Here is a 12363-nt window from a genome sequence, read left to right as displayed (position 1 = left end):
GTCTTGAAAGGTTTTCTGTGTACATGTCTGAATGATCATGTGTGTGATCAGCAGTGAGGATGTAGGAAGAGCTAACGGAGGCTGTTGCATGCCACATATCAGACAGATGGTGTAGCTAATGACATCACTGGAAACAGAGCGTGTGGCCTTATGCTGCAAAAAGGGTCATCATAATATCATCAGAGGAAACCTCAGCTGCTTGATAACAAGAGGATGAAAAAAAAAAAAAATCTGCTCCATATTGTCAGAATCACATACTAATTTGGATAACCTCCCCCGCAGAGACTTTGTAAATTGATTGAACTGCCACAGAGCCTGTACTTTCGACAAATTCTCATCCAATTTCACCTCCTGTTTTTTTGGCACCAGGGTATCTTTTCCTGGTTGATTTGCATCAATAAACCTCAGTAAGCAAGGCATTGTAATACCTAATTGGGCGGTAATGAGCTGTCGCATTATGCAGAGTGCTGAGGTTCAAGCTTATTAGTTGCTTGGTTGCCCATAACATTTTCCTTCAGCGTTGCACGATCGTCAATGCAATCTCCCTTTCTCTCTCTCTCGCCTCCTTTTTCTCCCTCTCTACTTCGTCCCTATTCTTCTCAGCCATTCCCCCCCCTCTCTGCTGATCTAAAAATAGTCTCCTATTATCCAGGAGGCCGGGGCCATGTACAGTGAGGCAGCAATCAGCATGGCCGCCATGCACATCATGATTCACAATAGCTGTCATTCTGCTAACGCTAGCTAATATAATTCTCTCTACATTAATCAGAAGGCTGCAGGACTGAATGGAGGGTTATAGTCCAGGCTAATCTGAATTAAAGGTCATCTATTTTTTTTTTTCTTTTAAGAAGTTCATACAATTGAGGTCCAAGAGTTTAGCAGAACAATAGAAAATACCTCACAAATTCAGCGTGTTTGATGCTTGTCTCCTACAGATGGCTGTTTTTAGTGCCTGTCACTTTAAATGCAGATGTGCCACTGCCTCCCGTCCAGGGGCGTGTGCAGAGGTAAAGGACTCTACCTGGCTACAGTAAGACTCTACAGCACATGTTTAGGACCAAATTGCAGTACTGTGCGTGGTGAGGATTAGCTAGTTAAAACTACTTGTTAATCCTTATGACCTACAGGTCTCCTTGAAGAGTCATACACAGGCCTATAGGCAACACCCCTCCAGTGGACCAGAGCAAAGATGTAACCAGACTTTGCTATCTCCTAGGCAGAAGGTTAGCAGGCATTCAGCATGAAAACTGAACTGCCCTGAAAACGCCACGATGAGAGGGGGCGGCTGGATGTGAAGCACAGCCCCTTGTGTCATCAGAAAGGGCTTCAAATCCATGCGTTGTTGTGTCACATGGCTGCTGACACAGGAAACCACAGAAGCAAGGCAGAGATATTCTCCTTTGACCCACATTTATGTGATCAAGAAATAAAAGGTTTCCCACAATGTAGATCTTCCTGAAAAAACTATTTAGACACAAAGACATTTTTTTTTTTTACTCTATCTCCATTTAGGACGCAGGTAAAAACACAACTCTGGACTAAATCCTCTAAATCAGATAATGTCGACAGACGTGTGAATCCGCTGGATGAAGAGCAGGGTGCTCGTTAGTCAACCGTTCATTAACCCACAAGACACCAGGCAACAAATTGGACATTTCTCTAAGGGCCCCATCTTGCTCCCTCTTGGGGCCTGCAATTAGCCCTGTAGGAAAGAGGATGTTTTGTTTGTTAGGGTGGCAGTGGAAGGTGGAGGGGTGGTGGGACTGCGAAACATTTTCATCTTTCAATCTGAACGCAGGAAGAAAAAAAGAAAAAAAACGTTCCCCGAGGCAGCTGTTGACGCTGCGTTCAGAACCGCTCTGCGCTGAGCTCCTGCTCAGTATTGTTATAATGTATTTATATAACGCCGCTAAACGACGAAACCTGTTCCACATTCATCTACATAAAACAGTACTGTATCGCCTAAGGGTGGAAGTAGACACACACACACACACACACACACACACACACACACACACACACACACACACACACACACACACACACACACACACACACACACACACACACACGCAGATGAGATCGTTAAGCAAAGCCCTCCCATCGCTACCCCCAACCCCTCAACACACACTGTATTCACTGCTGGTTCCCACTGCTCACTTGTCACTCCTGATTGCCAAAAAGCAAGGCACCATATGCCACTCTGTTTGTAAGTGCGACCACCCCCTGTGTCATCTTAAATACACACACACACACACACACACACACACACACATGCAAATGAACACTGACACATACACCTACATTGAATAAACACCCATATGCACAAACACAAATACACACACACGACAGACACAATTTCCCCGTCGCAGTCAAAGACAACGACAAAGTGCAATTCCTCTCGGCAAACGACTCTCAGATGATGAAAGTGAACGTTTTCTGCCTCTGATTTTTGATGTGCAGCGTGGATGTGATCAGAGAGGCCTCACATTGCCTCTCGCTCTCTTTTTCTTCTCTTTTTTCTTGGCATTATGCAGTCTGTTCTATCCCCCCACCCACCCCCACCCCGCTGCAACGGGAAACACTCACACTAGACAGGAGCAAACAGTTTCCAGCTGCTTGCTAACTCTTGTTCTGTTAGTCTAGCTAGCAGGTGTTTTCTAGGGAAATAGTGTATTTTACCTCCAGTGTTAATTTAATGGAGGGTCTCTGCAGTGTTAATGGAGGGTCAATCCCGATTTCCCTCCTTCCTTTTTTACTGTAAATGCTGGGGTTTTTTAACCAATATTGTTGGCCTTTCCAGCTTTATTTCCAGTTGAAAGTGTAATCTTGAATCTGTATAAGTGTTGTCACATTCTAAACCAATATATGGAGAAACATCTGGCTGTGTGAGACAGACTGTCACTGTCCTTCATGAACTGTGGGTTCATCATTATCGTGCTGACTGACAGCAGTCACTGATTAACATATTGACTCTAATTGACTGTCTGGCTCGCCATCTAAATGACTGACTTAAGTGGAGACTTACCGACTGGCTGGCTGGCTGGATTACTAACTAACCCAGCCACATTGCTGGTTCACTGACTCACTAATTAACTGACTGACCCACTAAATTCCAGACTCTCTGCTGACTGACTGATTGACTTGCTGTCTGCCGACTGACCAACTGACGGTCGCTCTGACTCATCCGTCACGGGACACGTTTTCGTCAGAGTGGAAAGGAAAGCCCCGCTACTGATATATGCAGACGGGGGCTGTTTGACTGACAGGCGCATTTCCATTTTTTCCCATTAGCTCTGATATGAAAATAAATGGGATGAAATGAAGAGATAAGGAAAGAGCCTGGGAAGAAATAGACCCGTGGCTGTATGTATGTATGTATGTGTGTGTTTGCTTATTTAAATGGAGGAGACCAACCATCCAGTCTGTATTAACAAAGTCCTATCTATCTTGTTGCATTTGTCTTTAATGTGCAATCGGTGTAGAAAGGATTCAAAACAAGTTGCTGATATTGAGCTGCTGTGTGATTTACACGTTCAATTTCTTACTCACATCCAGGCTTCGGATAATTTTTTTTCCTTATCCTCGTCTCTCCTTTATCTACATCTGTCCCTCATGACTGAAATGGATGAAATCAATAAGCGATAAGAGCTTTTATTAGGTAAAGGCTGACAAGACAGCCTTATGACTTTTTGCAGTCTCATTCAGCCCCTTTTAGCAACTGCGTATTTTAAGACACGTTTAAGCTTTAAAATTCCGTTGAGGGGTATCTACTTATGTATTTTACATTATTATATACTTGTGTTAACCAAATACCTTATTTCAGGCATCTAACCACAACCCACTCAAAAACCCATTGACTTTGAGATAAGAAACCAGAAGTTCAAAAATGCTATAACTCTAAATATTCCAATATAGTCTGACATGTCTTCAGAATGCAGAAAAATTGCCTATAACTTGCTGAAGTATTTGTGTTTGTGAATGAACAGTTTGTGTTTGGACATATGCTTGTGTGAGTGAGTGTATGCATCTCTGTGACATGTAACATTGTGTGTGTGTGTGTGTGTGTGTGTGTGTGTGTGTGTGTGTGTGTGTGTGTGTGTGTGTGTGTGTGTGTGTGTGTGTGTGTGTGTGTGTGTGTGTGTGTGTGTGTAGTGACCAAGGCAATGAAAGCCATCTGTGACAGCTGCTACATAATCAGATTACTACTGGTTCAATTTGGGCATGTTTGTGTGTGTGCGTGAGTGTTCGTCTGCGTGTGTGTGTGTGTGTGTGTGTGTGTGTGTGTGTGTGTGTGTGTGTGTGTGTGTGTGTGTGTGTGTGTGTGTGTGTGTGTGTGTTAATGTCTGATCATTTGGATTGGACCCAGCTCTGTTAGTATTGGTGAGCCTGTCAACATATGTGGCCAGAACACATTCATTCAGTCTGATCCTGTTACCACCTCTGTGCTTTAGATAGTCCAAAGACAGGGTCACTGCTGTGTGTGTGCGTGTATGTGTGTGTGAATGTGTGTGTGTGCTATACACATATGCGTATGCTACATGTTTGTAGGTGCAGGTTGGTTCACAGAAGGTATTTGAGCCAGAACAGGGAGCTTAAAAGGAAGCGTAGCGTGTCAGTGTGTCACACAAGCTGTGCTTTTACATATTCTGCTCCGTTTAATGTCGGCACGCTGGCCTTCTCATCTTTTCCTTTCATCTTTCATTTTCAACGTTCCTCCTCTCACTCTCCGACTCTTGTTGAATTCTCTGAAGCTAATTAATGTTGAAAAGGACATTTTTTTTAATCAAAGTCCTCCAAATGCTTTTTGGCTTTCCCTTGGGGCTATCTTATCACATCCAGATTCTCATATTTTTCATCTTGTTCTTTCAGTAACATCATTTATTTTTCATTGCTGAGATCAGTTTTCATATACCCAGACTTACTGTACATCCACATATCATTTATTTCTTGTCGGGGTACCAATCACGAACCTGCATTTGAAGCAGAAGATTACTTTTTCACACAAATCTAACATACATGTCATCAACGGTGCATTGTGAGTGTTAATGGCTCAGTGTCTTTCTACAAAATGCCTCAATGTTGTTGCAGCGCATCATAGATTTAGTGCCAGCTACCTTCCAGCTGCCATGTCTGACCTGGTATACGCCCTGCTGTTTGAAACGGAAATTGAACCGCTGACCTCAGTCAAATTATATTTCTAGGCCAGCTGGTTGTCCCCTGTGTGTGTTTTACCCCTATGTGTGTCTCCGGTGTGGAAATTGTGTCCACCACAAGGACATTTTGTCACCTCCCAGCTGGCCTTATCAGAGTCTTGCAGAGCTGCGTAGCGTTGGAAAGGTCATCCACACCACAGGAGGCAGCATCCACACTACAGACTCCCCACAGCTCTGTTTACTCCGTCACCTCGACTCCTCACAGGCCTCCTAAGATGGCGTCAACTGTCTTTCTTTGGTTTCCTGTGTGTGTTTTCACTAGTGAAGAGACTCAGTGGAGGTCAGAGGTCGACGTCACAGTCTCAAGGCTGCGGTGACATTTTCTCTTTTTGTTTCTACCCCTGAGACAGACAGAGAGGAAGGATTGCACAGACTGTCCTCAACTTCCTCATTATCTCCTTGGCTGCTTATGCCCTCATGTAGAGCTGGCTCACTCTGCTTCATTACTGTAAGGAGACTATCTTAAGGGAGGAATGGCAGGCTTCCAGTTGGCTCTGTGAACCTGTCAATCACTCCGGTCTAATCTTAGCTCTGCCCCTCAGTGCTGCCCATCATTTCCTGGCACTGTGGAGCAGTGAGCAGATTCTGTGTGCCTAATTCCCCCTGAAATAGATAAAGACTTTAATGGATGGCCTTCTCAATTATGCAATGATGTTTTGGTGTCTTGTTTTGCAGCGGTGCTCCATACTGCGCCATCCTGGTCTGCGCTGTTGTGTCTTTACGTTTTTTTTTCTCTCTCTCCTCCTCTGTAAACATACATGAACTGAACTCAATTGCTTCACTGTATTTCTTTAGACAAAATAAGTGGTATTCACTACCGAGTTGTCGCCGACTTCTAGGACCTTATTGTGCTTTGAAAAGCTGTATAAAATAGCCACCTTCAGGGACATATCCTGTGCAATACACACACAATAATGAATACTGTTGGATGAAGTCTTGCAATCACACAAATGCACATCTGCACACAATCATACACTGCTCTGCCACTCTGCCCGTCATTCACTGCTGTTGTCACAGTAACCATCTCACCTTCCCTTCACAGTCCCGCCCTAATGAGACCACTGGAGGACAGAGAGCGAGAGAGAGAGAGAGAGAGAGTAGCAAGGGGGTGGAAGAGGGATGCAGACACAGAGAAAAGCAGAGATATATATCACAGGAAAGATAGGCAGCATGGAGGCAAAATTGCCATTGTCTTCCATCTGCTCTTTGCACATCAGAAACCAGCTCTGTTGTCTGGACAGGATCCTTCCAGAAAGAAAAAAAAAAAAAGCATCTGCCCTGTCTGCAACATCCGCCAATTACACTGTGTGCGTGTTGATGACCATGCCACAAGTTCAGTTTGCTGCCTGGGCATTTCCATATAAATCCAATAACATTATCGTTAATAGATAATTACCCTGCACTGCATGATTTGTGACCGCAAACACAGATTAAAATTCAATTAAAGGTAAAAGTGTGTGCGGGTGCTGCCTGCTCTGCTCTGCTGAGTGGCTCCATTTAAACCAAATAAATCACATTCAGTGATTATATCTAATGTTCGTTTATGTCATAAGACTGGAAGTGTGCATTTAGTTGATGGAAGCCGTATTAAAGTGAAACTGAGTTTTATTATCATGATACTATGATAGGACTTCCTCGCATTAGGTTTAAGAAACAAATAGATACAACATGTAGATATGAAGAGAAAGAGAGAACAAGGCAGAGCAGGCCGGTACTATGATGTTAACATCTGTTCCTTTATGTACTTTTAAAGCCTCTCCGTCTGCTGCGGCACCATAAAAGGCCTAAATGAAGTGAACGAGACCTCTGGGCTCGGCACAGATTGGCAATTACAGTATACACCTCAACATTTCAGGAGACCTTTAGTGGTTCAGACCTGAGTATTTCATCTGGGAAAACACAGCTGCCAAATGTTAATGGGCAGGCCTCTTGGATATGAATATGAGTGTGTGCAACAGGTTAAGAGGCTCTCGGTGGGATGCGTTCACTGTGTGAGAACAGATACATGGCGTATAAGCATGCATGCAGTATCTGCATAGTCTTGTCATGTAGACGTTTGTGTGTATGTGAATATAAGTTTTTAATGATTGAGAGTTGACTCTGCACTGGAGTGTTTTATGGGTTGTTATTGCCGATTAGCCTGGGTTCAATTGAAGCCCGTTCACACGCTTATGTAGAGTTTATAAACCAGTCAGATGAACTCACATTTATCCTGAACAATATTCAAGGGCCTTACTTTAGCATCTAAAGGCCCTAAAGGTGTGTTCACTTATATTGTCTGATTTTAACTCTTCCCATGTCTTTGTGGGCGTGTGCAGACTGTGGTGTTTCTCTTCCACACAGTTACCTTTGTTGCACCTGTTGGGGTGGTAAATAGGTGTTGCTAGGACCTTGGTCACACAGTGAGTATTTAAGTCAAGTCAAGTAGACAAAAAATGCAAATAACAAATTTGCCTCAAGGAGCTAGACAATCTGTTGAACATACGACACCCTCTGCCCTTAGTTAGCTCGGTAACACAGTTTATTCAGAAGTCATAGTGTTTAAAACAAACCATGCCTCTTTGATGGAGCAGTTCATATTCTGGCAGGACACAGTTCACACCTACGCATAATAATAATAATAATAATACTAATACTAATACTAATAATAATAATAATAATAATAATAATAATATAATAATACTACTACTAATAATAATAATAATGATGATAGTAATAATAATAACTTACATTCATTTTATCTAACATTCATCATACATCTTACATTCTAATGTTACAGAAAAATGGTTGTATTGTCTGAATTTAGACCTCTTCACCTCCACAGCGACAGTGTAACTCACACATGCACACTGAAATACACAAACAGACAGCAAACACACACGTACAACACACTCATTCACATCATCATCTCCGTGATGAATGATGAATGCCCTGACATCGCTCCAGCCGCTACAGTCCTCACCCAGTGATACCGTTCGCTCCCAATCAACTTCTCTTGTCAATATTTACTATCATCTGCCTCCACCGTTTCATCAGCTCCCTTTGCCGTGCTCTCGTTTCTCACCGTCAACTTAATTAGTCACATCTCTCGGTTTAATTACATCAAGTGGAAGGAAGTTGCAATCTCAAGTAGATCAAATTAAGCCCTATGCAAATCCTGGAGTGTCTCATTCTCGGTCTCTGTGGCAACAATGTCTCCATCTCTTTATTTCTGTTTGGAGGAGTCACGTGAGGCTTGTCATCAGTTGCTAAATGAAATCTTACACTGGAAATCACCCCAATTAGACTGGTTAAGTGGTTGACTGTCTGTTTAAGTTCCCAGTGAGAGGTGACTAATCTCCCCTGTGTGTGTGCGTGAGAGAGAGAGAGAGAGGGAGAGAGAGAGAAAGAGAGAGAGAGAAAGAGAAGGAGAGACAGAGAGAGAGAGAGAGAAAAAGACAAGGGAAAGCAGCTCGATTTTAAAGGCAAAAGCAATTATTTATCTCAATTATCTAATGCTATAGATAAACTGATTTTTCATGCTATTCTCATAATATTGAAAAAGGACCATACAAATGTTGTTTTTATCTGAAGTTGGTCTCTTTGTTAGAAGTAGTTTGAGGTTAAGTGTTAACCACATCCTACAGGTATAAAAACTGGACTATCAAAAGAAAGAGATACCAAGTCCACAGCGCGGTCATGCTACCAATCAATATGTTCTAAGAGATTAAATCAGCAGTTATTTACGGTTTAACCACATTTGATAAACAAGCACAGCAGCTAAATATTAATAAGTCATTTATAGCTTCAACTTGGGTAAATAGTTTTTGGACACTTGGAGGCAGCACAACAAGTTTGAAACCTTACAAAGTTTTTGTGTTTGTTGTGTTTATTTACACACCACAGATACAACAGAGCAACATAATCATTCATTTTTTACAGTCATATTTTTGGCCACCTGGGGAATGTAGGTCCAATATGCATCTGATGCATCTAGAAACAATGATGAGAGAATAAAAACAGTTGTTTGGTGGGCCGTTATGACAAAACAGTGAGCTAAAAAGCACGAAAGTGTTGTGGGTTTGTATATATATATATAAATATATATTTTTTTAATTTGATTTATTGTTCATGTAGAAATATTTATCAGTGTAGCTTTAGATACAAGTGAATTACAGTTTTTTTTATCCTACTAGCATCATCGCAACACACAAATTCAGGTCAGTATTTGATACAGTATTATTAAAAACACATTCAATTTTATCATACAAACATTATTATGAGGTTGTATAATTAAGTCAAAATGCTTACCTATTGTGTATTTAGGATATATGATTTTACACTTCTTTCATGGGACATCATTATAGATAAAAAGCAGTTTTTCTCTTAGAACTGGACTTCCTTTAATTCTGAAAGTCACCTTTTATCTAGTTTTCCTGTTGGCAATGGAACTCAAACAAAGTCCTGAATCTGTCACAGAACTTTTTTAGCCCAAAGTGTGAAGTTAAGGCAGGAGCACACCAGTGCAACGTGACCTTTGCGTCGTGTTCACCATCCCGGAATGCAGTCTTTAATTAATTATTCCTTGACGAACGCAAACTGTGACCTTGTGGCGTGTGGATTTCTCTTACCAGTCCCGTCCACTCCGTCATTAAAATTCTTCTTTCTTCCTCATGAGCCCTTGCCCTTACTCCCTCTACTCCTCTGTCCTCCATCCACACACATGAGAAATGCATAAACCATGTGAAACCAGCAGGGAGCACACACAGCCTTGGATGACGGCTGTGAGAGGAAAAAAGTGGATTTGGGTAAAACTGTTTTTCATGAGGATCGCTCCTGGCAATCGTGTCTCACAACAAGAGCAGAGTGTGCAAAGGATGATACTTTTAATTGTTTCTTTAAGTAATCATTGACACTGATTACATTTTATATAAGGCTCTGTAACTTACATCACATGTGCTTTTGGCTTTGGCTCATTGTGCAAAGAAAACTGAAACATATACAAGAAAAAAAACAGAAAATATGAAGAATTCAAATCTGAACAAATCCAAATATTAGGAGGGACCAAGGTAGCTTCTTTGCAGTAATTATTCTGGATTACATTTTAATTCACCGTCCTTACAAGGGACTAAAGCAAAGTAAAGGATTTATAAATGTACACATCATGTATAGGACCTTAATCTGCTGCACATGCTTTGCATTACAGGGAGGTTTTTCATTTATTCCTTATTAATTTGTAGAGGCTGCTTTTTTGAGTGGACATGTGGTCCTCTATAATCCCACACGGTGAAACAACTGGCCATTGTTCACTGATAACCTGGATGATCCCCAACATTAAATAATGCATTATGAGGCCAGCTATACAGAAACACCTCAGGGGGGTCAGCAGTGTTTCTGTGAACCACACATACTGCAGCACCACAGATGTAGTGGAGGGAAAAACTGGTTCTACCCATCTTTTTTATTTTTTTTAATCTGAGACATGACAACAACTAATATAACAATCATAAAAACAGTGAAGGACATAAAGATTCTAACGGTAAAAATCCAAATCATCATTATCATATTCATCATTTACAAAAAATCCTAAACAGTATTTACAAAGTGCATTACACAATACAAGGATGAACTTTGTACAAGAAATACACATTTTGACTAAGCAAGATATAAATATTAAGATAAAATCAAGAAATTATACTCGCATTGAGAATGAAAAACACAAACTTCCGGCAAGATTATGGAATTTACTTCAACCCCAATACATTAATATGTATATCTGGGAAGACAAAATACACATATATAACAAACTTGATGTTTATCACAAACATATGCAGTTGTTTTCTTTATTTTTTGCCTTCTAATCAATGATATCAATGCATTAAGGAATACCAAGATCACCACAATCCTGTATATGAAATTGTATCTAGTCTTTCTATGGGAGTACAGTTTGAACTGAAGTAAAATCCCTTTCTTCTGGTGTTACAGTGGAGCATTGGTTGACACTAAATGGCTCCATTAACCATCAAATAGAGGTAATTTGTGTCACAATCCGACACCAGTGGCGGGCTGCATCTGGCTGCACCCACTCTGTGTATTCAGATTAGCCAGGAGAGGCTGAGGGAGGGAAGACAAGGAAGGAGGAAGGCAGTCAGACAGAGGAAGAGGAGAGAGAGAGAGAGAGAGAGAGAGAGAGAGAGAGAGAGAGAGTGTGCTGCTTCCTTCAGACAGCTGGTGATGTGCAGCTGTCTAGGAGGCTGGATTACTCCCTCGGTCTGCCCTCAGAGGGGGGAGGCGAGAGGGAGAAGAAAAGAGTGAGAGACGGAGAAATAAATAGAAATGGGGACAGAGAAGGAGATGGATGAAGAGAGTGAAACAAAGGGGATTTGGGCAAAGCAAAGTTGGGGGGAAAGCAGTACAGCGGAGAAACAGATGTGAGTTATTTGGATTGAGGAAGAGAGGGGGAGAAACATGAGAGAGGGAGAATGACGGGAATGTTCATCAGAGATAAAGAGCAGACTAGCAGAGATCAAAACTCATCAAAGAAACCCTGACGATGATAATCTATGAATACTTATAACCTTTAAATGTTATGAAATGGAATTTCAGTCATGGACGTTTTGTTACAGAAGATTTAAAGTTATACCTTTATTTATAACTCCGCTAGCTGGCCACCTTTTCATGTTACTCCTAGTGTTGAGGGCATCATATCTTTAATACATTTTAACACATAGACAACATTCTAGTATGATACCATATGTGTATTTGAGATTGAAAGCAGTAGTTTACTAAAACAATTTCACCACAAAGTCCATTAGTAGCTTTTCTGGAGCTTTCAATTGAATCACACAATCTTCCTCAGCAGGTAGAGCTGATGATCCTATCTGGGCTTTAAGGGCCTCTCATCCAATGTTGGCTTCAAATGTTGGGATTGAAAGTTTCTCTTTGAGCCTGGAAACAACCGTTGACAAATATAAGGTCCATTCAGTAGCTGTTTAGAATGATTTTAATAATATTGGTGATAATAACATGGTTTTCTTCAGCATATGGATGTTCTGTACTGCTATATAATACATGCAGGGAAATAGAATCATGCAACTTACACCAAAGACCAAAACTCTCTTCATATTATTATTATTATATTAAGGTTACCAGGCCTACATCTCTATAA

General features: G+C 41.2%; 2 protein-coding genes across 7 annotated transcripts in view; both read left to right on the top strand.

Moving 5' to 3' along the window:
* Nucleotides 1-12363, top strand: part of dscamb (Down syndrome cell adhesion molecule b) — a 96546-nt gene that overhangs the window by 20126 nt on the left and 64057 nt on the right. The gene's annotated exons all lie outside the window — the stretch shown is intronic.
* The window catches only part of tubd1 (tubulin, delta 1), a 146730-nt gene that overhangs the window by 133888 nt on the left and 479 nt on the right, over nt 1-12363 (top strand). The window lies entirely within an intron of this gene.

Source organism: Anoplopoma fimbria, chromosome 1, assembly GCF_027596085.1.
Source record: "Anoplopoma fimbria isolate UVic2021 breed Golden Eagle Sablefish chromosome 1, Afim_UVic_2022, whole genome shotgun sequence".
Lineage (NCBI taxonomy): Eukaryota > Metazoa > Chordata > Actinopteri > Perciformes > Anoplopomatidae > Anoplopoma > Anoplopoma fimbria.
This window is presented reverse-complemented; position numbering and strand designations above follow the sequence as displayed.